Source organism: Triticum dicoccoides, chromosome 2A, assembly GCF_002162155.2.
Source record: "Triticum dicoccoides isolate Atlit2015 ecotype Zavitan chromosome 2A, WEW_v2.0, whole genome shotgun sequence".
In the NCBI taxonomy this organism is placed as follows: Eukaryota; Viridiplantae; Streptophyta; class Magnoliopsida; order Poales; family Poaceae; genus Triticum; species Triticum dicoccoides.
In genome coordinates, this window is record NC_041382.1 from 205,316,074 (window position 1) to 205,343,560 (window position 27,487).

General features: G+C 45.4%; 1 pseudogene; it reads right to left on the reverse strand.

The window, feature by feature from the left end:
• Positions 1-8,118: 8,118 nt before the first annotated feature.
• Positions 8,119-18,037, reverse strand: LOC119357787 (annotated as a pseudogene).
• Positions 18,038-27,487: the final 9,450 nt, after the last annotated feature.

Sequence of the window (27,487 nt, forward strand, 5' to 3'; positions counted from 1 at the left end):
AGAATGGTCTCCTTGATGTTTTGAACATACAGCCAGGTCATCCTACTACTCACACATGTCCATATCGGATTTCTAAAACCAGTGAAGACATGATAATCAAAGAATAGAAAAATGTATGGACAGTCGTAAGGAGGTACTTGGAAGAAACATTGTGTGAAAGGCAAGAATTGGAGAAAGGATCATCTCCATTCTCCATAATGGAGAGTCAGGGCTTATCTTGTTTTATGCTATTTTATCTAAGAGAAGGTAGTAGGTCCTAGTTAATAATAGTCATGATCATGTGCTAAGAACAACTAAGTAGGATTGGTTAGATGACTATGATGATGATGTGGTATCGAGTAGAAGTTGTATGGTCGATTATGATGATGATGATGAGTATGACTTGTTATTATGATACCAATGATGAGTTATTTATTATTATGATCGATGATGCATGATGCTAAGTTGTTATATGAGCATGATGAGTTATTATATATATCAGTAGGTGAAATGAACATGGCTTCGAAAGTACTACTAATCCAAACTAGATCAAGTTTGGATTAGAATAGTACTTTTGACATGCACCACATGTTGCCTCCACTTGAATCTACTTCACATTCATTTCACCCACTGTTATATATAATAGGTAATCATGGTCATAAAATCATATGATGAAAGTGATGTATATAAAACCACACAACCAAAATAAAATGTATTTTTAAAAATATAGGAAAAGTTAGCAACAACGCTTTTTAGAACAAGCGCTACTGCTACTGGTTAGCTGTAGCGCCTTAGTGGTAGCGCTGGTACTACTAGCTATAAAACAAGCGCTACTACTAGGGTTTTCCTTAGTAGTGTATATCTTCGCACGCAAAAAAGTGCCTCCTTATTACGCAAAAAAAATGAATACTCCCCCTGCTAGCTGGGACCCACCATAGTAGGAGGCTGACTTGTGGGCCTACTAAATTGATGGGCACGGATGGCTTTGTCAAATTAGTCAATATGAACGATTCCAGCTCCAGTGACCATACAATGTCCATCCAACAGCCGTAGTGCTTCTTCAACCTCTGGTCTTCTTGCTCCAGCCACCCAAATCAGCGCCGGTCGTGTCGCGTGCTCCTGCCTCCCGTGGTCGGCTATGCTGCCACGGAGGCCTCACCGCCTCCTACTACTCCCAACGTTGTTCAAGCCATCCCTCTACTCACCCACACCCCATGTTATTCTGCGGCAACAGCAGCCTCACACCACAGCCTAACCAATCAACCCTCGTACTCCTCTCCGCATGGGCGTCCACTGCCACGTCTTCCCCTTCCTAGGCCTCGCCGTCGTCCATCTCCTTGGTGCTCTCGGCACAGCATGGTCAATGTGGTCAAGGAACGACTTCCATCGGAAGAGTACTGTACATGGAGAGGCTGACAGCTGGGTCCACGACCGCAACAAGGAAGTGGCTCCTTATTACGCGTAAAATAATTATTCCTCCACCTGACAGTAGGGACCCACCAGACGGGCCACCATATTTCACAAAGAAAACGTTTCCCTCCTGACTGCTGGGACCCACCAGCTACATCTTCGCACGCAAGGAAGTGTCTCCATATTATGGGCAAAAAAAATGATTCGCCCCCTGACTGCTAGGACCCACCAGCTACATCTTTGCACACAAGGAAGTGCCTGACAGTCAGGACCCGCCTGGTCGAAGCGTATGTAGCGTTGTCATTCTGGTTGCGAACATGTATGTACATACTGGTTGATCGGTCTGTCTACGGGCTGTAGTGATGAACCGTGGCCGAGTAAGGAAGGACACGTGTCGTAGTAGAGGCACACACGTAGCATCTACACGTACGTACAACCTGGGTGCAAGAAAATAAATACGACCACGTACATACATACGGGCGAGGTCTCGAACGCCTACTCACGCATACGTACGGCCAGGGCTCGTGGACATGGCTGGGTCGGAACAGAGAAACTGCGTCGTCATGTTCATCAGGAGCCAACCGGCTTGGACGGAACAACCGATCGAAACGAGGCCTGGCGTACCGCAGAACGGAGGAAACGACCTTGTATTCGACTGGCCATGGTCGAAACGGGATCTTGTTCATCGAGAGGGGTCTGGCGTACCGCAAAACGGAGGAAACATACTTCTCTTAGATATCCTATGGGCGAAACGGGGTCCTGTTGATTGAGAGGGGTGTGGCGTACCGCAAAACAGAGGAAACATACTTGTGTTGGAGCGCTACGGTCGAAACGGGGGTCCTGTTCATCGGGAGGGGTGTGGCATACCGCAAAACGGGACTCCATGGGGTACTGTTCATCTCCACCAGCGACTGCCTCCATGGGCTATTGTTCATCCGTCGTCGACCTCCTCTAGCCTCCACCTGCTATTGTTCATCCACGGCGTCTCCCCTCCTGTCTCCACCAACCACTGTTCATCCACGGGCCCCTGTTCATCCAGCCTCCACTGCTTCTCCATCGGCTACTGTTCAACCAGCCCTCTCCACGGGGTCCTGTTCAACCACCCCTCCATGGGCTACTGTTCATCCAGCCCTCCACCGGCTATTGTTCAACCAGCCCTCCACGGGGTCCTGTTCATCCAGCCCTCCACGGAGTCCTGTTCATCCACCCCCAACCGGCTCGATCGGGGTCCTGTTCATCCAGCGGCAACGGCCTCTACTACCATGGGGTCCTGTTCATGCACCCCCCACTAGGAACTGTTCATCCACCCCCTCGCAACAACGCTCATTATTCAACAAGAGGCAGCATCGATCGGCTTCAGTTAGCAGCAGTAGCGAAGGAATCACTCGGCTTCAGTTAACAGCAAGGGATCGATCGAAGTTCAGTAACGTAGCTAGTGCAATCGCTCGGGTTTAGTTAGAGCCCAACGCCTCGCTCGGGTTCAGTTAGAGCGCAACGCCTCGCACAGACGCGCGTACGTGTACGAGAGAAACGCGCAAACCTCCATGCATTGCTCGGCCCCGACCACCCACCATAATCGGGAACTCCCCAATATTTTCCTCGCCCTTGTTTCTATCATGGTTTTTTCTGTCATGGACGGCCCAAAGAATGTCATGCAGCTGCGTCTCCGGCCCGGCTAGTACGAAAAGCCCATTTTCTGTCATGATTTTTTGTCATAGAAGTAGGAGCCCACCACATCTATGATGATATCGGGTTTTGTCATAATTATCATCATAGAAGTGTCATAAGCATGACAGAAAAAAAATCGTTCATCCCAAAATGTCACGGATGTTTCTTTTTTTGTAGTGCCTTATCCTACGAGTGAGTCGGTATCTCGATGTCCTTTTGACTTAGTTCATTCTGATGTTTGGGTTCCCGCTCCCTTTGATTCGAAAGGTGGTCATCGCTACTATGTTCTGTTTATTAATGATTTCTCTCATTACACTTGGCTCTACTTTATGAAATCTCGTAGCGAGGTTCTCTATATATACAAGTGTTTTGCTGTCATGATTCACACTCAGTTTTGCACACCCATTCATACTTTTCGTGCAGACTCCACTGGAGAGTATATCTCCCAGATGTTGTGTGGTTTTCTTGCGAAACAGGGTACTCTTGCCCAGTTCTCTTGCCCTGGTGCTCATGCTCAGAATGGCGTTGTAGAACATAAGCATCGTCATCTACTTGAGATGGCTCGTGTGCTGATGATGGCTGCCTCTCTTCCACCACACTTTGGGTTGAGACCGTCTCTGCCTCCACCTATCTCATCAACATTCAGCCATCGGCTACCTTGCAGGGTGGTATTCCTATGGAGCGTCTCATTGGTCGTTCTCCTGACTACTCAGCTCTTCATATGTTTGGATGTGTGTGCTATGTTCTTCTTGCCCCACGAGAATGCACCAAATTGACTGCTCAGTCAGTTGAGTGTGTTTTTCTTGGCTAAAGTGATGAGCACAAGGGCTATAGATGTTGGGACCCTGTTGGTCGTCGGCTGCACATTTCGCATGATGTGACTTTTGATGAGTCTCGCTCTTACTATCCGTGCCCTTCCTCCTCAAGCTTCTCTATGGACGGTATTTCTTATTCTTCCTGATACACCCTTCCATGTGCCTCCTGTCTTCCCCTCCCTCTGGCACATCTCACTCCTTCTCATTCATCATCGACACCACCTTCCCCTCCATCCACCTCCCCACCCTCATCCTCCACCTCTCCACCATCATCTCTAGTTTGTCGCCCTCTCTCCATTTCCTCTCCACTACACTCACCGCCCTCGTATTGAGGATGATTCTACTGACGTGCCTTCACTTTCGGAGCACCTCCTCTCACGCCTCCCCCGATTCATAACCGCCATGCTCGGCCTCGCCCCCACCTGATCGCTATTCTCCTGACCGGTATGGTCTCTCTGTTGTTGCTGAACCCACTTCCTATCGGGCTACACTCAGCCTGAATGGTAGCTTGCGATGGCCGAGGAGCTTGCTGCCCTTGAGTGCTCTGGCACATGGGATCTGGTTTCCCTTCCTTCTGGTGTTCGTCCCATCACCTGCAAGTAGGTCTATAAGATTAAGACTCGCTCCGATGGTTCTCTTGAGCGCTACAAAGCTCGTCTTGTGGCTCGTGGCTTTCAGCAGGAGCAGGGTCACGATTATGATGAGACATTCGCTCCTGTGGTACACGTGACCACTGTCCACACTCTCCTTGTTGTGGTTCTGTTCGTCATTGGTCTGTGTCTCAACTTGACGTCCAGAACACTTTTCTCAATGGTGAGTTGTGTGAGGAGGTCTATATGCAGCCACCCCCGGGGTACTACGCTCCTGATGGTATGGTTTGTCGACTTCGACGCTCCCTCTATGGTCTTAAACAGGCCCTCATGCCTAGTCCGAGCGGTTCACCTCTATGGTGACTGCCCATGCCCGCTAGCTTCTTGCCCAGTGATCATGATCCTGCTTTGTTTGTTCACATGTCTCCTCGTGGTCGGACTTTTCTCCTTCTATATGTAGATGACATGATCATCACTGGTGACAACTCTGACTACATTGCCCTTGTTAAGGCCCCCCTTCGCGACAAGTTCCTCATGTCTGATCTTGGTCCACTTCACTATTTTCTTGGGATTAAGGTTTCCTCGACCTCTGATGGCTTCTACATCTCACAGGAAAAATATATTCAGGATCTTCTTGCTTGAGCAGATCTCGGTGATGAGCGCACTGTTGTGACTCCTATGAAGCTCAACGTTCAGCTTCATGCCTCTAACGGTGATCCTCTTCCTAATCCCACTCACTACCGCCACCTCGTTGGGAGCCTTGTCTATCTTGTTGTTACGCGTCTTGACATCTCCTTTCCTGTCCACATTCTCAACCAGTTTGTTTCAGCCCCCACCCATGTCCACTATAGTCATCTCTTCCATGTTCTTGGATATCTTCGTGGCACGATTTCTCATCGTCTTTTCTTCCCCCGCTCTAGCTCTCTCGAGCTCCAGGCCTACTCTGATGCTACGTGGGCTAGTGATCCCTCTGATCGATGCTTGCTGTCTTCTTACTCTGTCTTTGTTGGTGGCTCTCTTATTGCCTGGAAGACAAAGAAACATATTGTAGTTTCTCACTCGAGTACAGAGGCTGAGTTGCGCACGATGGCTATGCTGACGGCTGAGGTGATCTGGTTACGCTGGTTACTTGAGGATTTTGGTGTGTCTGCCACTACATCGACTCCCTTACTGTCCGACAGTACAGGGGCTATTAGTATTGCGTGTGACCCGGTGAAGCATGAGCTCACCAAGCACATCGGTGTGGATGCCCACTTTGTGTGTGCTGCTGTGCAGGATCATACTCTCGCTCTTCACTATGTGCCCTCTGAGTTCCAGTTGGCGGACTTCTTTATGAAGGCACAGACTCGAGCGCGGCATGGGTTCTTTTCCTCCAAACTCAGTGTTGTTGATCCACCATGAGTTTGAGGGGGGGGATGTTAGATGTGCATAGTCCCCTTTTCTGTATATCCCCATTGTATAAGGGGCTTCCTGCTTTTTACCTCACATGTACATTTTGGCCCCCTGTGAATGGCAGTGACTCATTATCCAACATGAGAGACCTCACATGAATCGACAGTTTTGACTCCTTTTAGTCTTTTTTTATTTTCAAAGTGGAAACCCATGAAATGTCGGGATCAAAACCCCAGGTCAGATGGTACTGTGGACGTTCATGATTACTGTACAACTAACTGATTTCGTGGAATATGCTTCTTACTTTCTCGTCTGAATGCTTAATAGTATGTTAACTTTGCAATGTGATGGAACCAATAGACCTTATACCCTTGAGTGTATGAAACATTGCACATATTTCTCAATTTTTTTACTCAGCAACAGCCAATCAATGTCAATGAAGGTTTCTTACATTTACTAGTAGTTCCAACCAATTCCGGAGAACGTGCAAACCAGAAAACCAGAAGCAAAACAAAATTTGGATCACGTTTTAGATCTGTTGCTGCAAAACAAAATTTCCATCAGGCTTTAGATCTGTTATTTCCTAGTTCTAATCAGCATAAACTGAATCCTCTTATCTGCCTGCGCGGTGCAGGCAATGTCTTTCGAGGGCGCCATTGATTATTGTGTTGAGCAGATTCATGCAATTCATTTACATGAAAGAGTAGATCCTGTGAATGCATTGGACTTTTGTGGTCTCTACTCAGACTTTAGGCCAGTGGAAATTGACGATGAGTGTTTCTACAGGAGCTTCATAATTTCCTATCTTTGTTTATGCCGATGTACGACAGGAGCAAGTTCTTGATAGGCAAGACACAAATGAGGAAGAATGCCTCCTTGCAGCTATCGAAGAGGTTGCTGAGGAGGAACATGCACGTTTTGGATGGGCCTCTGAATTTTCTAATAGCCCACAAAGTAAGTTCCTGACTTTTTCCACAATTGTGTTTTTTCTTGGATAAACATATCCATAAGAGACAATTCTCTTCAAGTTACTGTACATGTCAAAATAGATTCAGCTGTCTAACCATCATTGTTGTATCGTTTGAAGGAGATGCACAATTGCTTAGCAGTAGTGACATGGCATTGCAGTTTACGCCCTGCTGAGGCAAACTCAAGTCTGAAGCTTATTATAATGTTACAACCTGAAACCCAACTTAGCAAAAATGCACCTTAAGTTTATTTGTAAGGGATACTAGTGTGACAATGTAAACTGCAAGAGTATAATTCTATGCTTCATTGAACACTGAAATGCTTCAGACCCGCTGCTTCTCATGATGTAGCCATCTTAACATTCTGTTACTAAGTATTCATACTCTTTAACTATTTTATAGTACTCCTAGATTGTTAATAACTGAAGTTTTTCAGGCGATTTGTTACCCTAGTTATGTTTGTTAATATCATGTTATTTAGTATCAATAGTGTATGTAAGCACTTTTGTAACCGATGGTATCGCCTTACATAGCTGTATGGAATGGTTACCAAATGCGATATGTTAACTCATGGAATTGTTTCAGCCATTTAAGGAGTTGATAAAGAAAGTAAAGAGCTGGAAGAAAAAACGCACATTGATCCCCGTATTAACTGACAGGTTTTTGATATGCTTGGTTTTCTGCAATTCCGGCCAGGTATTGTGGCCGAATGCTTCCATCTCACTGACTTAATCTGCTTCTTTGTCAGATACCTTATGCGGAAACTTCTCAAGTTCTTCAGCACTGATGATCGAACAGAAGACAGTGAGAAAACACTTCTCAACTTATCCTTCAGTCATCAACCTATCTTTCCCTCAGTTCATCCCAATTAATGTTTCTGACACATTTTTGGTGGTTAGTTTTTGTTTTCCTTAGGTTAGTAGCAGCTATCTTGTTAGGCTCGCACACGGCGGACTATGAAGAGGTTATACTTGGACTTGGAGAAAATGACAGTGTGACAGATGTGAGTATCAGCATATCTTCCTTAACATCATGTCATCCTGAATTTCCGATCCATTAGTTTCAACGTGCTGATTCAGTAGTAGACTGGCTTCTTTCGACACTTTTCAAGAACATCAACATTTGTCATGAAAATTTGTGCCCTTTTGCTTACATCAACACATGCTCTAGTTGCTGCGTGGCGCTACAAGTATTAGGAGAGCAAAAAATGAAATCAAACAATAGTATTATCACTTTAGAAATTGTGGTGCCTTTCAGTGTTCTGAAGCACAGCATATCTTCTCTTCATCTCCTTGATTAGATGATAGGCAAAGGCTCACCGTTCCATTCCATGAGGCATTCCAACAGCGCGTCGTTGTGCTTACCCTGGTTCATGGCAATAAACACCTTGTCCACCTCCTCCCCAGGTGATCGCGTCTTCTCTCAGGTCAAGTACACCATTCCAAGCTCCTCGCGCACGAACCGATACAGAGGGTATGATCGGTAGTCAGTGATACGGTTCGGTTCTGCAGCAGTGCCATTCTCCACTGCACCTCTAGCAGCCTCAACCTCCCGAGGCAGTGTCGCGCAGAGCTCCTGCTCGAATTTGGCAACCTTGGCAAACACCGAGGTCTCCACATTGTGCTCAGCCTCACCGTTGGCCAGAGCATGCTCCACCAGCACCGCGCGCATCTTCTTCATGAGAGGGTAGTTGGCGCTGCAAGGGTCGTCCGCGTATGCAAACACCGCCTCGCGGTCAATTGTTTGGAGTAGGTCCTTCTCATAAAAAAGTGCGTTGTGGAGACCACCCATGTCATTTGTGATCAGTGTCTTCCTGGCCACTCTTGTGACACAATTCTTGACGGCATTCTTGACATTCTCCTCGAGGTGGCGCGGGTCAATGGCTTGGCACAACGCAACCAAAAATGTAGAGGACATGAGCTTCAGAATGTCGATGGCATCGGCAGTCTTCCGGGCCGAGATTAATCAGAGGGAGTTAACGTCTTGGTTGTGTTGCTCCGCACTCTGGACATGGTTGGTCACAGGGTTGCCCAAGAATTGGAGCTCCGAGCAGTATGAAGCCATGGCGATCTCGGCACCCTTGAAGCCATAGTCCAGGCTTGGGTTGCGGCGACCTGAGAGGTTGGAGGGAAAACCATTGTTCTAGAAGTCATTCACTAGCTCCGAGAACTGGGCAAACATGAGCTTGCCAATAGCAGCAACCGCAAGCCTCATGTTGTCCATCAACACACCGATGTGCGTGCCTTGGAAGTTGCCACCGTGAATTGCCTTTCCACGAGATACGTCAATGAGTGGGTTGTCATTAACGGAGTTGATCTCGCACTCAATCAACTTCGTCGCTGCACGGATGACCTCAGTTTGTGGCCCAAGCCATTGCAGCGATGTGCGGAGAGCATATCTGTCTTGCTTTGGCTTCATCAATAGGTCGAGCTCACCAAGCTTCTTCGTGAGCATCATGTAGGAGCTTCCCTCCAGGATGTGCTAGATAATTGCCGCGGCCTCGATCTGTCCAGGGTGGTGCTTCAACTTGTGTGTCAGATGGTTAGTGTACTCTAGCTTGCCGTTCATCACTTCGCAGAACACGGCTGACAAAACTTCAACAAGCACACCAAGGACATTCGCTTCAAAGAGAACTATGGACGCGAGTCCAGAGCCCACCGCCGTGCCATTAACCATAGCAAGGCCTTCCTTGGGCTGCAGCTTGATACGTCTCCAACATATCTATAATTTTTTATTGCTCCATGCTATATTATTTACTGTTTTGAATGTTTATGGGCTTTATTATACACTTTTATATCATTTTTGGGACTAACCTATTAACCCAGAGCCCAGTGCCAGTTTTTGTTTTTACCCTGTTTTAGGGTTTTGAAGAAAAGAAAAACCAAATGGAGTCCAATTGACCTGAAACTTCATGGAACTCATTTTTGGAAGGAAAGAAGCCAGAAGACTTGGAGTGCACGTCGGGGGATCTGCGAGGAGGTCACGAGGCAGGGAGCGCGCCCACCCCCTGGGCGCGCCCTCCACCCTCGTGAGCCCCTCATGGCCCCCCTGGCGTACTTCTTCCGCCTATATATCTCCATATACCCTAAAAACATCCGGGGGCACAATAGATCGGGAGTTCCGCCGCCAGAAGCCTTCGTAGCCACCGAAAACCAATCTAGACCCGTTCTGGCACCCTGCCGGAGGGGGAATCCCTCTTTGGTGGCCATCTTCATCATCCCGGTGCTCTCCATGACGAGGAGGGAGTAGTTCTCCCTTAGGGCTGAGGGTATGTACCAGTAGCTATGTGTTTGATCTCTCTCTCTCTCTCGTGTTCTTGATTTGGCATGATCTTGATGTATCGCGAGCTTTGCTATTATAATTGGATCCTATGTTTCTCCTCCCCCTCTTCTCTCTTGTAATGGATTGAGTTTCCCCTTTGAAGTAATCTTATCGGATTGAGTCTTTAAAGATTTGAGAACACTTGATGTATGTCTTGCCGTGCGTATCTGTGGTGACAATGGGATACCACATGATTCACTTGATGTATGTTTTGGTGATCAACTTGCGGGTTCCGCCCATGAACCTATGCATAGGGGTTGGCACACGTTTTCGTCGTGATTCTCCGGTAGAACTTTGGGGCACTCTTTTGAGGTCCTTTGTGTTGGTTGAATAGATGAATCTGAGATTGTGTGACGCATATCGTATAATCATACCCACGGATACTTGAGGTGACATTGGAGTATCTAGGTGACATTAGGGTTTTGGTTGATTTGTGTCTTAAGGTGTTATTCTAGTACGAACTCTAGGGCTGTTTGTGACACTTATAGGAATAGCCCAACGGATTGATTGGAAAGAATAACTTTGAGGTGGTTTCGTACCCTACCATAATCTCTTCGTTCGTTCTCCACTATTAGTGACTTTGGAGTGACTCTTTGTTGCATGTTGAGGGATAGTTATGTGATCCAATTATGTTATTATTGTTGAGAGGACTTACACTAGTGAAAGTATGAACCCTAGGCCTTATTTCCACGTATTGCAATACCGTTTGTGCTCACTTTTATCATCAGTTACCTTGCTGTTTTTATAATTTCAGATTACAAATACCTTTATCTACCATCCATATACCACTTGTATCACCATCTCTTCGCCGAACTAGTGCACCTATACAATTTACCATTGTATTGGGTGTGTTGGGGACACAAGAGACTCTTTGTTATTTGGTTGCAGGGTTGCTCGAGAGAGACCATCTTCATCCTACGCCTCCTACGGATTGATAAACCTTAGGTCATCCACTTGAGGGAAATTTGCTACTGTCCTACAAACCTCTGCACTTGGAGGCCCAACAACGTCTACAAGAAGAAGGTTGTGTAGTAGACATCAAGCTCTTTTCTAGCGCCATTGCCAGGGAGGTGAGTGCTTGAAGGTATATCTTTAGATCTTGCAATCGAGTCTTTTAGTTTCTTGTTTTATCACTAGTTTAGTTTATAAAAGAAAACTATAAAAAATGGAATTGAGCTTGTCTCATACGCTTCACCTTTTTTAATATCTTTCGTGAGTATGATGGAAAGGAAAATTGTGCCAAAGTATTAGAAGAAGAAATCTATAAAATGTTTGGCACTAAATATTTGAATGATGAGCATGATTGCAATGTTGTTAGTATGAATTCCTTGAATATCCATGATGCTAATGATATGCAAAGCCACAAGCTTGGGGAAGCTATGTTTGATGAAGATGATATTTTTTGTCCCCCAAGTTTTGATGAGCAAATTTATTATGATGAAATCATGCCTCCTATCTATGAACTATGATGATTATTGTGATGACACGTATGCCTTAAAGAATAATAATAACAATGAAACTTGTCATCTTGATTTCAATTTTCAATCCCATGATAGTTACTTTGTTGAGTTTGCTCCCACTATTATTCATGAGAAGAATTTTGCTTATGTGGAGAGTAATAAAATTTCTATGATTGTAGATCATGAAAAGATTGCTTTAGGTGCTGGTTATATTGTTGAATTCATTCATGATGCTACTGAAAATTATTATGAGGGAGGAATATATGCTTGTAGGAATTGCAATAATTTCAAGTTTCCTCTCTATGTGCTTAAAGTTTCAAAGTTATGCTTGTTTTGCCTTTCTATGCTAGTTGATTATTGTTCTCATAAGTTGTTTGCTCAAAAAATCCCTATGCATAGGAACTGGGTTAGGCTTAAATGTGCTAGTCATATTCTTCATGATGCTCTCTTTATGTTTCAATTTTTATCCTTTATGTGAGCATCATTGAAATCATCATGCCTAGCTAGGGGCGTTAAACGATAGCGCTTGTTGGGAGGCAACCCAATTTTATTTTTATTCCTTGATTTTTGCTCCTGTTTAGTGATAAATAATTCATATAACCTCTGTTTATATGTGGTTTTATGTTTTCATTAGTGTTTGTGCCAAGTAGAACATTTGGGAAGACTTGGGGGAAGTCTTTGTGATCATGCTGTAAAAAACAGAAACTTTAGCGCTCACGAGAATTGCTGCCATTTTTATTTGGAGAGTGATATTTAGTTAATTCTTTTTGAAGATGATTAATAGATAAATTCCTTAGGTATAGAAATTTATTTGAGAAATTTATTAGTTCCAGAAGTATACGTTTGATCCATATTACTACAGACTGTTCTGTTTTCGACAGATTCTGTTTTTCATGTGTTGTTTACTTATTGTGATGAATCTATGGCTAGTAAAATAGTTTATAAACCATAGATAAGTTGGAATACAGTAGGTTTAACACCAATATAAATAAATAAGGCACCCCCAAGATAATCTAAGGATACCTAAAAGCCAAAGCTTGGGGATGCCCCGGAAGGCATCCCCTCTTTCGTCTACTTCTATCGGTAACTTTACTTGGAGCTATATTTTTATTCGCCACATGATATGTGTTTTGCTTGGAGCGTCAATTTATTTTGTTAGAATTTTCTTTCTGTTATTTAGAACAATTTTTTGCATCTTTTATTTCAATAAAAGTGTCATAGATAGCCTTTACTATGCCTATTTTACAAGTCTTCATGTTGCTGTTTGAAAACAGAAAGTTTACCGCTGTTGCAATAATTCCCTAGAAAATTAAGAATGTGATAAAATGTTGAAACCTTTTGAATATTAAGCTATGATAAATTTACTACAGTGGGAGTTTTATTTCATAATTTTTGGAGGTAGGGAAGTATGGATGTTGTTGCATTCTTTACAGACTATCCTGTTTAGGCAGATTGCTGTTATGTTTGCATTTTTTGCATATGTTTGCTTCTTTAATGATTCTATTTGAGGATAGGACTATTAAATATGCAAAGGCATTTAGTATGCAATGTTGAATAATAATTTTAGTGATTTGCTACAGTAGAGTATGATAAGGTTTTTGCAATGGTTTATACTAACTTATCTCACGAGTCCTTGTTGAGTTTTGTGTGGATGAAGATTTTCAGATTTAGGGAGACCATGATATCAGAGGAATTAAGGAGACACAAAAGCTCAAGCTTGGGGATGCCCAAGGAATCCCAAGATAATATTTCAAGAAGTCTCAAGCATCTAAGCTTGGGGATGCCCCGGTTGGCATCCCACCTTTCTTCTTCAACAACTATCGGTTAGTTTCGGTTGATCCTAAGTTTTTGCTTCTTCACATGATGTTTGCCATTCTTAGAATGTCATTTTATTTTGTTTTGATTGATGTTTGAATATAATACCAAGATCTATTAAATGTTAGAGAGTCTTCACATAGTTGCATAATTATTCGACTATTCATTGATCTTCACTTATATCTTTCGGAGTAGTTTGCCATTTGGTCTAGTGCTTCACTTATATCTTTTAGAGCATGGTGGTAGTTTTATTTTGAAGAAATAGATGAACTCTCACGCTTCACTTAGATTATTTTGAGAGTCTTAAAAAGCATGGTAATTTTCTTAAAATCCTAATATGCTAGGTATATAAGAATAGTAAAAACTTTCACATAGAGTATTGAATACTAAGAGAAGTTTGATGCTTGATGATTGTTTTGAGATATGGAGATAATAATATCAAAGTTGTGCTAGTTGAGTAGTTGTGAAATTGAGAAATGCTTGTGCTGAAGTTTGCAAGTCCCGTAGCATGCACGTGTGGTAAACGTTGTGTAACAAATTTGAAACATGAGGTGTTATTTGATTGTCCTCCTTATGAGTGGCGGTCGGGGACGAGCGATGGTCTTTTCCTACCAATCTATCCCCCTAGGAGCATGCGTGTAGTGCCGAGGTTTTTGATGACTTGTAGATTTTTGCAATAAGTATGTGAGTTCTTTATGACTAATGTTGAGTCCATGGATTATACGCACTCTCACCCTTCCATCCTTGCTAGCCTCTTCGGTACCGTGCATTGCCCTTTCTCACATTGAGAGTTGGCGCAAACTTCGCCGGTGCATCCAAACCCCGTGATATGATACGCTCTTTCACACATAAACCTCCTTATATCTTCCTCAAAACAGCCACCATACCTACCTATTATGGCATTTCCATAGCCATTCCGAGATATATTGCCATGCAACTTTCCACCATCCAATTTATCATGACACAATCATCATTGTCATATTGCTTTACATGATCATGTAGTTGACATAGTATTTGTGGCAAAGCCACCGTTCATAATTCTTTCATACATGTCACTCTTGGTTCATTGCATATCCCGGTACACCGCCGGAGGCATTCATATAGAGTCATCTTTGTTCTAGTATCGAATTGTAATCATTGAGTTGTAAATAAATAGAAGTGTGATGATAGTCATTATTAGAGCATTGTCCCAAGTGAGGAATAAAAAAAAGAGAAAGGCCATAAAAAGAGAAGGCCCAAAAAAAGAGAAATGCCATAAAAGAAGAAAAGAGAAAGGCCATAAAAAAAGAGAAGGCCCAAAAAAAATGAGAGAAAAAGAGAGAAGGGACAATGCTACTATCCTTTTCCACACTTGTGTTTCAATCTTTATGATAGAGAGTCTCTTGTTTTGTCACTTTCATATACTAGTGGGAATTTTTCATTATAGAACTTGGCTTGTATATTCCAACAATGGGCCTCCTCAAGTGCCCTAGGTCTTCATGAGCAAGCAAGTTGGATGCACACCCACTAGTTTCTTTTGTTGAGCTTTCATACATTTATAGCTCTAGTGCATCCGTTGCATGGCAATCCCTACTCCTTACATTAACATCAATCGGTGGGCATCTCCATAGCCCATTGATTAGCCTCGTTGATGTGAGACTTTCTCCTTTTTGTCTTCTCCACATAACCCCCCTCATTATATTCTATTCCATCCATAGTGCTATATCCATGGCTCGCACTCATGTATTGCGTGAAAGTTTATAGGTTTGAGATTTATAAAGTATGAAACAATTGCTTGGCTTGTCATCGGGGTTGTGCATGATGAGAGCATTCTTGTGTGACGAAAATGGAGCATGACTAAACTATATGATTTTGTAGGGATGAACTTTCTTTGGCCATGTTATTTTGAGAAGACATAATTGCTTAGTTACTATGCTTGAAGTATTATTATTTTTATGTCAATATGAACTTTTGTCTTGAATCTTTCGGATATGAATATTCATGCCACAATTAAGAAGAATCACATTGAAATTATGCCAAGTAGCACTCCGCATCAAAAATTCTGTTTTTATTATTTACCTACTCGAGGACGAGCAGGAATTAAGCTTGGGGATGCTGATACGTCTCCAACGTATCTATAATTTTTGATTGCTCCATGCTATATTATTTACTATTTTGAATGTTTATGGGCTTTATTATACACTTTTATATCATTTTTGGGACTAACCTATTAACCCAGAGCCCAGTGCCAGTTTCTGTTTTTACCCTGTTTTAGGGTTTCGAAGAAAAGGAAAACCAAACGGAGTCCAATTGACCTGAAACTTCACGGACCTCATTTTTGGAAGGAAAGAAGCCCAGAAGAATTGGAGTGCACGTCGGGGGATCTGCGAGGAGGTCACGAGGCAGGGGGCGCACCAACCCCCCTGGGCGCACCCTCCACCCTTGTGAGCCCCTCGTGGCCCCCCTCGCGTACTTCTTCCGCCTATATATCTCCATATACCCTAAAAACATCCGGGGGCACAATAGATCGGGAGTTCCGCCGCCAGAAGCCTCCGTAGCCACCGGAAACCAATCTAGACCCGTTCCGGCACCCTGCCGGAGGGGGAATCCCTCTCCGGTGGCCATCTTCATCATCCCGGTGCTCTCCATGACGAGGAGGGAGTAGTTCTCCCTCGGGGCTGAGGGTATGTACCAGTAGCTATGTGTTTGATCTCTCTCTCTCTCTCTCTCTCTCTCTCTCTCTCGTGTTCTTGATTTGGCACGATCTTGATGTATCGCGAGCTTTGCTATTATAGTTGGATCCTATGTTTCTCCTCCCCCTCTTCTCTCTTATAATGAATTGAGTTTCCCCTTTGAAGTAATCTTATCGGATTGAGTCTTTAAAGATTTGAGAACACTTGATGTATGTCTTGCCGTGCGTATCTGTGGTGACAATGGGATACCACATGATTCACTTGATGTATGTTTTGGTGATCAACTTGCGGGTTCCGCCCATGAACCTATGCATAGGGGTTGGCACACGTTTTCGTCGTGATTCTCCGGTAGAACTTTGGGGCACTCTTTTGAGGTCCTTTGTGTTGGTTGAATAGATGAATCTGAGATTGTGTGGCGCATATCGTATAATCATACCCACGGATACTTAAGGTGACATTGGAGTATCTTGGTGACATTAGGGTTTTGGTTGATTTGTGTCTTAAGGTGTTATTCTAGTACGAACTCTAGGGCTGTTTGTGACACTTATAGGAATAGCCCAACGGATTGATCGGAAAGAATAACTTTGATGTGGTTTCGTACCCTACCAAAATCTCTTCGTTCGTTCTCCGCTATTAGTGACTTTGGAGTGACTCTTTGTTGCATGTTGACGGATAGTTATATGATCCAATTATGTTATTATTGTTGAGAGGACTTACACTAGTGAAAGTACGAACCCTAGGCCTTATTTCCATGTATTGCAATAGCATTTGTGCTCACTTTTATCATTAGTTACCTTGCTGTTTTTATAACTTCAGATTACAAATACCTTTATCTACCATCCATATACCACTTGTATCACCATCTCTTTGCCGAACTAGGTGCACCTATACATTTACCATTGTATTGGGTGTGTTGGGGACACAAGAGACTCTTTGTTATTTGGTTGCAGGGTTGCTCGAGAAAGACCATCTTCATCCTATGCCTCCTACAGATTGATAAACCTTAGGTCATCCACTTGAGGAAATTTGCTATTGGCCTACAAACCTCTGCACTTGGAGGCCCAACAACGTCTACAAGAAGAAGATTGTGTAGTAGACATCATAACTCGAAGAAGCCGTGCTGCATGCACGCAATCTTAAATGCCTGGAGGCATTAACCTTGGTACCATCGGGAGCCATAGCCACGGCATTTGGGGCGGCCGGTGACAAGTCCCGCGATGTAGGAGAGCGGAACGAGATCGCCGATAGCGGCGATGGTGCCCCGGAGCAGCAGGCATGATGTAACGTTGGCATTGAGCAGCGTGGCAATTGTCTCAAGAATCTCAAAGCGGATGCCGGAGTACCCTTGGAGCAGGGTGTTGACGCGGACAAGCATCGCCGCGCGCGTGGTGGCCGCTGGCAGCACGTGACCATCGCTGCCGGTGCCGAATGCCCCTGCGTTAAGGAACCGAATGAGCTCCCTCTGCAGAGCGTCGCCCTCCTTGGTCCTCCGATGGGAGGTGGCGCCGAAGCCGGTGGTGACGTCGTAGCTGTCGGTGCCGTTGGCCATGCTGTACATGACCCAGTCGCTGCTCTCCTTGACGCGGCTGCGGGCGGACTCGTAGAGCTCCACCCTGGCACCGTCGGCGGTGGTCACAGCCGCAGACCTGGGCGATGGTCAAGCTGGCGCCCTCCATGACCACCACCGGCCTGCGGTACTCCTCCACCATCCGCTTGACGGCGTCCAGATGGCTCCTCGACAGCTCCTCCGCCGCCTTCCCCCAGTTGAGCGGGTCAGCACTCCGTGGCTGGGCCACGAAAATACCATCGCTGCCGTTGGCGGCCATTGGTTTGATCAACACTGTATTTTTGAAGTCCCGCTTGCAGCAGTTGTGACTTGTGAGAGAGAGAAGAGCTCGACTGTGTCAGCTGGATTTTTTATGTGGCGATTGACTGATGAAATTGTGGAGCAGCCGTGAGAGAGAAGAGCTCATTGGAGTAGGAAAGGTCAGGATGCTCTTCTTGGATTGGAATGGAGGAGAGGGAAGGATTTAAATAGGTAGTGCAAGCAGGGTGGGTGGGGAACTGGGGATTGGTGTGGACTATGACCGGGATGGTTGTGTTGACCGCCGGACTTGGCACAAAGGTTGGGTTGGTGGCCTCGTGGCTAAATTTCGTGTCTTGATCCTTTTTTAAAACCTATTCAAGATTTGATTTTAGTTTGAAATTTTTTTGAGATCTGACTTTTTGTTACCGTTAGGGATCATGGCGGTAGGGTATAACAGCCTACCGCCAAGGTCCCTGGCTGTAGGGTTGCATGCCCTATCACTAAAAACCTTTTAAGTATTGAACACAGTGCGTGCTTGTGCCTACCGCCAAGCACCTTAGCGATAGGGTTGTGCAGGCTACCGTCAGCCCGGTTGGCGGTAGCGATGTTTCCTACCGCCAAAGTCCCTGGCGGTAGGTTGTTAGACCCTACCGCCATGGACTCTTGCGGTAGCAAAAAGATCAAATCTCAAAAAAAAATCAAACTAAGATTAAATCTTGAATAAGTTTAGAAAAGAGTCAAAACACAAAAATTTGCCTGGCCTCGTACGTGCGGACTTTGAACAAGGCCAAGACACGCAGCTGCTGCGACGATGGGATGTTAGTATAATATGCAGTGCAAATGTGCTGTGCGAGGGGGACGCACGAGTCGACGCCCCTGCACGCGGTTGCTGCGTGATGGTGATGGTTTTCATCTGCCATTTTTAGGTCGCTGATTAACCATTCGGCGGCCATCTTTTAGTCTGGTTTGGAGATGAGCTCCCATCATTGTTCCAGTCCGTTTTAGATTTATTTCAGTTATTAGGTACTTCCTTCATTCGTAAATAAGTGTATATCTAGTTTTTGTCTTAAATCACAGTTTTAAAATTTTGACCATCTTTTTAGGAAAAAGTAAAAGCATTTATGACACCAAATTAGTACCATTAGATTCGTTTTGAAATATACTTTGATAATATATCAATTTGATGTCATATATGTTACTATTATTTTTTATAAAGTTGATCAAAATTTTAAAACTTTGACATAGAACAAAAGCTAGATGTACACTTATTCGCGGACGGAGGAAGTACTTCCTCCGTTCCTTTTTACTTTGCATATAAGATTTGGTCAAAATCAAACTGCATAAAGTTTGACCAAATTTATATAAAAAAATTATGAACATCTACAATACTAAAACTGTATAGTATGAACATATGTTTCATGGTGCATCTGATAATGTTGATTTCATATTGTGAATGTTTATATTTTTTAATATAAAATTAGTCAAACTCTACAAAGCTTGACTTTGACCAAATCTTATATACGAACTAAAAAGAAACAAAGAGAGTACGTCCTAGTCTGATTCTTGTATGATTAGGGGCGTGTTCGGCAACGGACCACTTCAGTGAAATCACTCACTCCGCTCCGCTCAACGCTGGGAGCGCTCCAGCGAGCGAGAGCGGTAGTGGCGCGTTCGGCTGGCTCCGCTTCACGTAAGTGTGGGCTGCCAGCCCATTGCAGGCAAATACAGCGTTCAAGTGCAAGAGAGAGATGAGATAAATGGGAGGGTACCGGTTCAGGTCTCTCACTTGGCGGTGGCATTTTCTGTAATTTCGAGTTGATTCAGATTCTGCTGAAACGTGGAGCGACAGAAGTGCTTCTCTATAAAAATGAACCGCGCGGCTCCACTCTGCGACTTCAGCTCCGTGGATATGGAGAGTTCGGATCCGCTCCGCCTACTCCAGCAGCGGAGTTGAGACCCGGGGTGTTTCCGAATAGGCCCTAAGTGAGACTGATCCTTCGCAAATGCATGGTACATATTGTAGCGGAGCTCTGACTTACATCATGGCTTTTTGATCATGACTTGAAGATGGCAAGTTCACATGGGAGATTTGCATGAGTTTGGTCTTTTGGATAAATATGGAGGGTGATTTTATATTAACTTAAAATAAAACATCAAACGGATTTTTCATAGCCAAAACACAAAACACGAACAATACTCAGCTTTTTTTCCGTGAGAAGAACAACACTCAGCTTTGCATAACCAAAACACAAAACACCAACAGTCTCGTAAAAAAGAAAAAACAACATATCGGCAATTCACATATTATGTTGCTACTTATGTTAGGTGAAACCCTCACGGGCCATGATTAGGTGAGACTAGTTCTTTTTTGATGCGGAGCATCTCACGATCATTCTATGGACGCGCCTACACCTCCAACGACACCACTTGGACCAATGACAAGAGCTCGAGCCAAGGCTATTGAAGATAAGGTGAACTCACTCCTCTCCGAACTTCCATTTTCCATGCATGAGAATTGGCTACTACCTCAAGTGGAAACCCTATGTGTGATCAGGTGCTTTGAGGGAAGCCACGGACCATCTACACTCAACGGACAAGACGATGAGGACGCCAAGTTCATGGGACAAGAAGAAGAACTGCTCGAAGTCCCAGGCCCCAGACGACCGACGAACCCCGGACATCCGACGACCTCCAGGCTCCGGACGCCCGGCCCCCTCCGGACGACCGACGTTTCCACACCCGAGACAAAACCACGGACTTCCGAAGCGCTACGGACGACCGACGACCTCCAGGCTCCGGACGTCCGACCCCGACCGGACGTCCGACCGAAATCCACCCGAGCCGAATCTACGGACGTCCGACAGGCACCGGACGTCCGGACCCTCGCGAGCCTCCGGACGATCGGTGACTCCCGGATGTCCGACGCCTGTGCGTTGTTACGTGTTGGGCCGCAGCCCATGTACCCCCCCACTTCATCCCCTTTTACACTAAGACTATAAATAGACCTCTCCCTCCTTCTTTCTAGGGTCAGCAAAGGATTAGCTCATATTTTGTGTGATAGCTTTGCTCATCCACTTGGTTACCTTCTCCTCGGAGATTCGGGCCTCCACCGGAGAAGATCCCCCAAGTGGATTCAAGACCCCTTTTAGGGAAGAACTCAAGACCTCCTCACGGAGAAGACCGGCTACCTTTTGTATCGTCCCTAATTGATCGTGGATCGTGTATCTCCCCTTATGTACTCGAGGATCTAGCACATGTGTGACTATTTCATGTTGGTTTGAGTGTTCCTCTTTGTGGTTTCCCCTCGTGTTCTTCGCGGGATCCGCTCCTTTCGTGAAAGATCGGCCCCTAGGGTTCCTACCCTACATCATCTTGGTATCTAGAGCCACGTTGATCACGATATCGGAGCCTCCCCGTTGTGTTTCTAGCCTTGTTTTTGTTGTTTTCCGTCCTAATCCGAAAATCCCCACAAAAATAGCCCCAAATTTTTGTTTTGTGATTTGTTGGTGTGTTGAAATTTTGTTAGTTTTGATCCATGGATTTGCTTTGTTTTGAGTGGATCTAGCTTTTCCCCTTGTCTCCACCCTTTCCATCCACAAAATCACCCGCAATCGTCGAATTTCCACCTCTCCACCTCGAACACGTGAAGTTCATCCCGTGCCCGAAAGTCACGCAGGCACCGGGCGTCCGACCCAGCCCGGACGTCCGACGATCCCTGACGAAACTGAACTTTTTCAGTTTAGTCATCACCACCGCCCCACATTTCCGCATACGCACTCCCACAATCCTTACACCATCACCACTTCCGCATACCACCACCATTGCTTACCCATTTCGCTCTCCGACACGTTTGCCACTTCGAGCTTTGAGAATTTGAGTTGTGGTACCGTGTCCTACTTGTGTTTCGGCTATTTAGGTACGGTTCGACATCAACATCACCGTCGCTCATCTTCTCCACGGACGCGTCATCAACAACGACAACATCGACTATATCTTGGTATTTGTGCCACCATTTTGACACCATACCGTAAGCAAGAACGGTAACCTCACCTTGGTATTGGACATATCATTCTTGCCATTACATTGATAGCCATCATAGCCTTACTCCTTTGCGTTGCTTACCCATCGAGACTAGCCTTTGAGTATTGCCGGCAACGAGACTTGTGCACATTAGTGATCATTCTTCCCATAGCATACATACATCATTGTTGCATATCTCGGTATCATCTGTTGTGTCACAAGGTTGTGATCGCATACACAATTGCTATCTTGGTTCGTGAAGCATTGCATGAGAAAAGAGCTCAAACAACAAAGAGCCAAACAAGCTTTTAAGCAAAAAGGAACGATAAGCAAAGAGCTTTTAAGCAAGAACCATAGCATCATACAACATTAAGATTGTCATACTAGATCATCTTGGATCATATCATAGAAACACCTTGCATAGAGCATACTTGGGATAGAAGTCGTTGCATTTTTGCTAAGTAGGTTGTGCACAAGTCTTTGTATCTGCCTATTGTGCAATCGTGCTAGCGTCTCTCTAGTGTTGTGCAACAAGAGCATTTTTGTGGATTCCACATTTTGGCTCATCCTTGGTTGCACGACCCCACTTATCTTTTTGCATGTGTGTTTCCGTGTACCTTATATGTCCGCCCGTATGAGCCGGGCTGTGAATATTTATAGGTCGGGGTCTTTACTGAAAAACCACAATACTACACTACAACAATTTGAAGAAATCCGTAAGTGACTCTAATTTGAATTCACTAGTCGTGTTGAGTTTTTTTTTGCTTGGTCTACTTGTTACATTGCAATCTTGCAAATCCTTTCCAAAATTATTGAAGCTCACTTACAATTGCATCAAATTTTGTGCCACCATCCTAACCAAGCTCCACCATAAGCTTTTACTTGTGTAGGTGTGAGAAACCGACAAGAGCTAGTACCAATTGTGATATTTCCTTGTCCTACATTGGAGTGATCATTGATCCACTTTCAACTTCGGTCAAGGTATATTTGGTATTCGTTCTTCTCTTTCTACCACTCACATTTTTCTTGGAATGATGGATAGGCCAAGTACTTCTACCAACCCACTCTTCATTGAGCACGAGGACGACATGAACTCCTATGTCACTAAGAGTCACCTCTTTGGCGCACAACGTGCTTTGCATCAAGAGCAACAAGCTATGAGTGAACGCATTGACAACCTCGCCGCCGACTTGCGACTCTCTGAGCAACGCACAAGGGACTACTTCGACCACAAGCTCGGCGATCACAAGCAAGAGAACAACGCAAGAATGGACGAGAGTCAGGCTTTGTTGCTCAACCGCTCTTCTTCCACTTTGTCCTCTACACGAAGGAGCCGTTCAAGTCGCCACTCCGACTTCACCCTCTCCGGCTCAAGTACACCGACATCAAACACTCTTCGCCGTGCCACGCGCAACGATCGTCAAGCAAGCCTCAATCCTCTACGCGACACCAACTCTCAAGAGCACCGACAACATCAAATCCAAGAGGCTTTTGCACTAGCACGAGAACGGCAACGGCAACGCCAACATGAAGAGGAAGAGCGAGCGCATCTACACCAAGTTGCACAAGATGCCGAGGCACAATGTCACGAACAACAACTCCGTGAAGCTCAAGCACTTGAGGCGCAACAAGCCCTCCAAGATTCAAGCCGAGTCGTAGCCAACCGTGGCCGACAAGCTCGTGAACAAGAGGAAGCACTTCACAAAGAAATTCATGAACGACGACATCAAGCTCGCATGCAACGTCAAGCTCGACAAGCTCCTCCACAAGCTCGCCAAGAACATCAAGTTCATCAAGAGCATGAAGACAATGGAAATCCTCCACCACAAGACCAACATGAGGTCGACAACCCTCCGCGCCAAGAGCAGCACGAGTTGGACAACCATCAACAATGTGGGCATCATCCCCGACCCCAACACAATGAAGAGCAACGCTACGGCAAGCTCAATTTCACCATGCCCAAGTTCAACGGAAGCAACGATCCCGAAGAGTACCTATCATGGGCATTGAAAGTTGACAAGATCTTACGTTTTCACGACTACGACGAAGAGAAGAAGATCACGATGGCATCCCTTGTGTTCCAAGACTATGTCCTCATTTGGTGGGAACAAGTCATCGAGCGCCGTGAGTCAAGAGGTGAACCACCCATCACTACTTGGACGCAAATGAAGGATGTCACGAGAGCATGCTTCGTGCCTACCTACTACAACTGCGACCTCTTCAAGAAACTCCAACTACTCAAGCAAGGAACCAAGAGCATTGAAACGTACTACAAGGAGATAGAGATTGCCATGATACAAGCCAATGTCATAGAAGATGATGAGCAAACAATGGCACGTTTCTTGAATGGACTCAACCATCCTATCAAGAAGATCACCGACTTCCAACCATACTCGAACTTCATCAAGCTACTGCATCAAGCTACCAAAGTGGAACGCCAAGTACAAGATGATTTCAAGTATGCCAAGTTCTCATCCAAGTCATACGGCTTCTCCAAGACACAAGCTTCAACGACTCCAACACCGTCTACCAAGCCTACTACTAGCAACATCAACAAGTCGAGTTCCAAGAAAGCTTCGTCTACTCCAAGTCATCATCCCACTACAAGCAACTTCAAGCCGAAAGCTTCATCATCATCATCCCCCACCGATGAGACCGTCAAGACGAGTTCCTTCAAATGCTTCACATGCGGAGGCCGAGGCCACAAGTCCTATGAGTGCACCAACAAGCGGACCATGATCCTCAACGATGACGGCACTTATGACTCAAAGAGTGAAGGAGAAATGGACGCTCTTGAGCAAGTCGCCATGCACCGGCAAGTGAACGGTGAAGAAGAACAAGTCTTTTGCGATGAAGATTCAAGTCCCGCTCTAGTTGTCTCCAAGGTCTTGACTCTCCAACATCACAAAGAAGAAGACCAACGATGCCACATCTTTCATACCAAGGCCGGCATCAATGGAAGACCCGTCAAGGTCATCATCGATGGAGGGAGTTGCCATAATATAGCAAGTGAAGAACTTTGCTCCAAGCTCCAATTTCCAAAGACGAAGCATTCACATCCTTACAAAGTTCAATGGCTTAGCGACTCCGGCACTATACAAGTCGAGCATCAAGTCCAAGTCTCCTTCAAAATTGGCGCCTACGAAGACACTTTGGAGTATGATGTTGTTCCAACGACTGTTTGCCACCTTCTTATTGGACGCCCATGGCAATTTCATAGAGGTGTGATCCACAACGGCCGAACGAACCACTACATATTCAAGATGAAGGGAAAGGAGTATGTACTTCGCCCTATCTCTCCAAGCCAAGTGATCGCCGACAAGCAAGCCATCCATCGTGGAGATAATAGTAAGAGAGCGAACCACGAAAAAGAGAGTGAGCGCCACAAGCCCAAATTGAGCGACTCCACGATGAGCGACAAGAAGAACCTAGTTCTATTTCCACCACACGTGAGATGAGAGAAGTGTGTGAGAACCTATCTAGTGTCATGCACTATGACCTTTCATGCAACGACGAGGCACCAAAAGCTAACACCTCTCACAATCTACCTTTAGTGTTATCTTCTCTTTTGCAGGAATTTCAAGATGTTTTCCCCGATGAGCTACCTCTGGGTCCACCTCCTCTACGAGCCATTACGCACCGAATCGACACCATCCCCGAAGCACTCCTTCCTAACAAGGTTCCCTACCGCGTGCACCCCGACGAACCTAAGAAGATCCAATGGCAAGTTCAACTACTCACCCACTTTGGACACGACAAGACACTTGCTACGCTCTCCAAGCACTATTTTTGTTCCATGATGCTTCGCGACGTCAGCCGCTTCAGCAACCAATACTCTACATGTCACCAAGCTAAGTGCAAAGCTCAATCTCTTGGCCTTTACATGCCACTTCCATTTCCATATCAACCATGGGAGGATTTTAGTAGGGATTTTGTGCTTGGGTTTCCTAGAAATAGGAATGGAAAGGATTCCGTGTTTTTTATTGTGAACCAATTCTCCAACACGGCTCATTTCATATCTTGCCATAAGATAGACGATACTTCACATATTGCACATCCATTTTGTAGGGAAATCTTGCAACCGTGCCTACCGATCGCCGAGTACGCCTACAACCGCGCAAGACAATCAACTACCGGGAAGTCCCCCTTCGAGGTCGTCTACGGATTCCATCCTTTGCCCCCATTGGACATCCCACGTGACAAGTACTCCGTGAGCGACATCTTCAACATCAAAGATCTTTCGCCCTACCATGGTGATGAGGATTTCGATCCGAGGACAGATCTTCCCCAACGGAGGGGAGATGATGCGGAGCATCTCACGATCATCTCCATGGACGCGCCTACACCTCTAACGGCACCACTTGGACCAATGACAAGAGCCTGAGCCAAGTCTATCGAAGATAAGGTGAACTCACTCCGCTCCGAACTTCCACTTTCCATGCATGAGAATTGGATACTACCTCAAGTGGAAACCCTATGTGTGATAAGGTGCTTGGAGGGAAGCCACGGACCATCTACACTCAACGGACAAGACGGTGAGGACGCCAAGTTCATGGGACAAGAAGAAGAACTGCTCGAAGTCCCCAGGCTCCGGACGACCGACGAACCCCGGACGTCCGACGACCTCCAGGCTCCGGATGTCCGGCCCCCTCCGGACGACCGATGCTTCCACACCCAAAACTACGGACTTCCGAAGCACTACCGACGACCGAAGACCTCCAGGCTCCGGACGTCCGACCCTGACCGGACGTCCGACCGAAGTCCACCCTAGCCGAATCAACGGACGTCCGATAGGCACCGGATGTCCGGACCCTTGCTAGCCTCCAGACGACCGGTGATTCTCGGATGTCCGACACCTGTGTGTTGTTATGTGTTGGGCCGCAGCCCATGTACCCCCCCCCCCACTTCGTCCCCTTTTGCACTAAGACTATAAATAGACCTCTCCCTCCTCCTTTCTAGGGTCAACAAAGGATTAGCTCATATTTCGTGTGAGAGCTTTGCTCATCCACTTGGTTACCTTCTCCTCGGAGATTCAAGCCTCCACCGGAGAAGATCCCCCAAGCAGATTCAAGACCCCTTTTAGGGAAGAACTCAAGACCTCCTCACGGAGAAGACCGCTACCTTTTGTATCGTCCCTAGTTGATCGTGGATCGTGTATCTCCCCTTATGTACTCGAGGATCTAGCACATGTGTGACTATTTCATGTTGGCTTGAGTGTTCCTCTTTGTGTTTTCCCCTCGTGTTCTTCATGTTCTTCGCGGGATACTGATACGTCCATTTTGCATCATGCTTTTATATCGATATTTATTGCATTATGCGCTGTTATTACACATTATGTTACAATACTTATGCCTATTCTCTCTTATTTTACAAGGTTTACATAAAGAGGGAGAATGCCGGCAGCTGGGATTCTGGGCTGGAAAAGGAGCAAATATTAGAGACCTATTCTGCACAGCTCCAAAAGTCCTGAAACTTCACGGAAGACGTTATCAGAATATATAAAAAATACTCAGCGGAAGAAATTCAGCAGGGGGGCCACACCCTGCCCATGAGGGTGGGGGGGGGCGCCC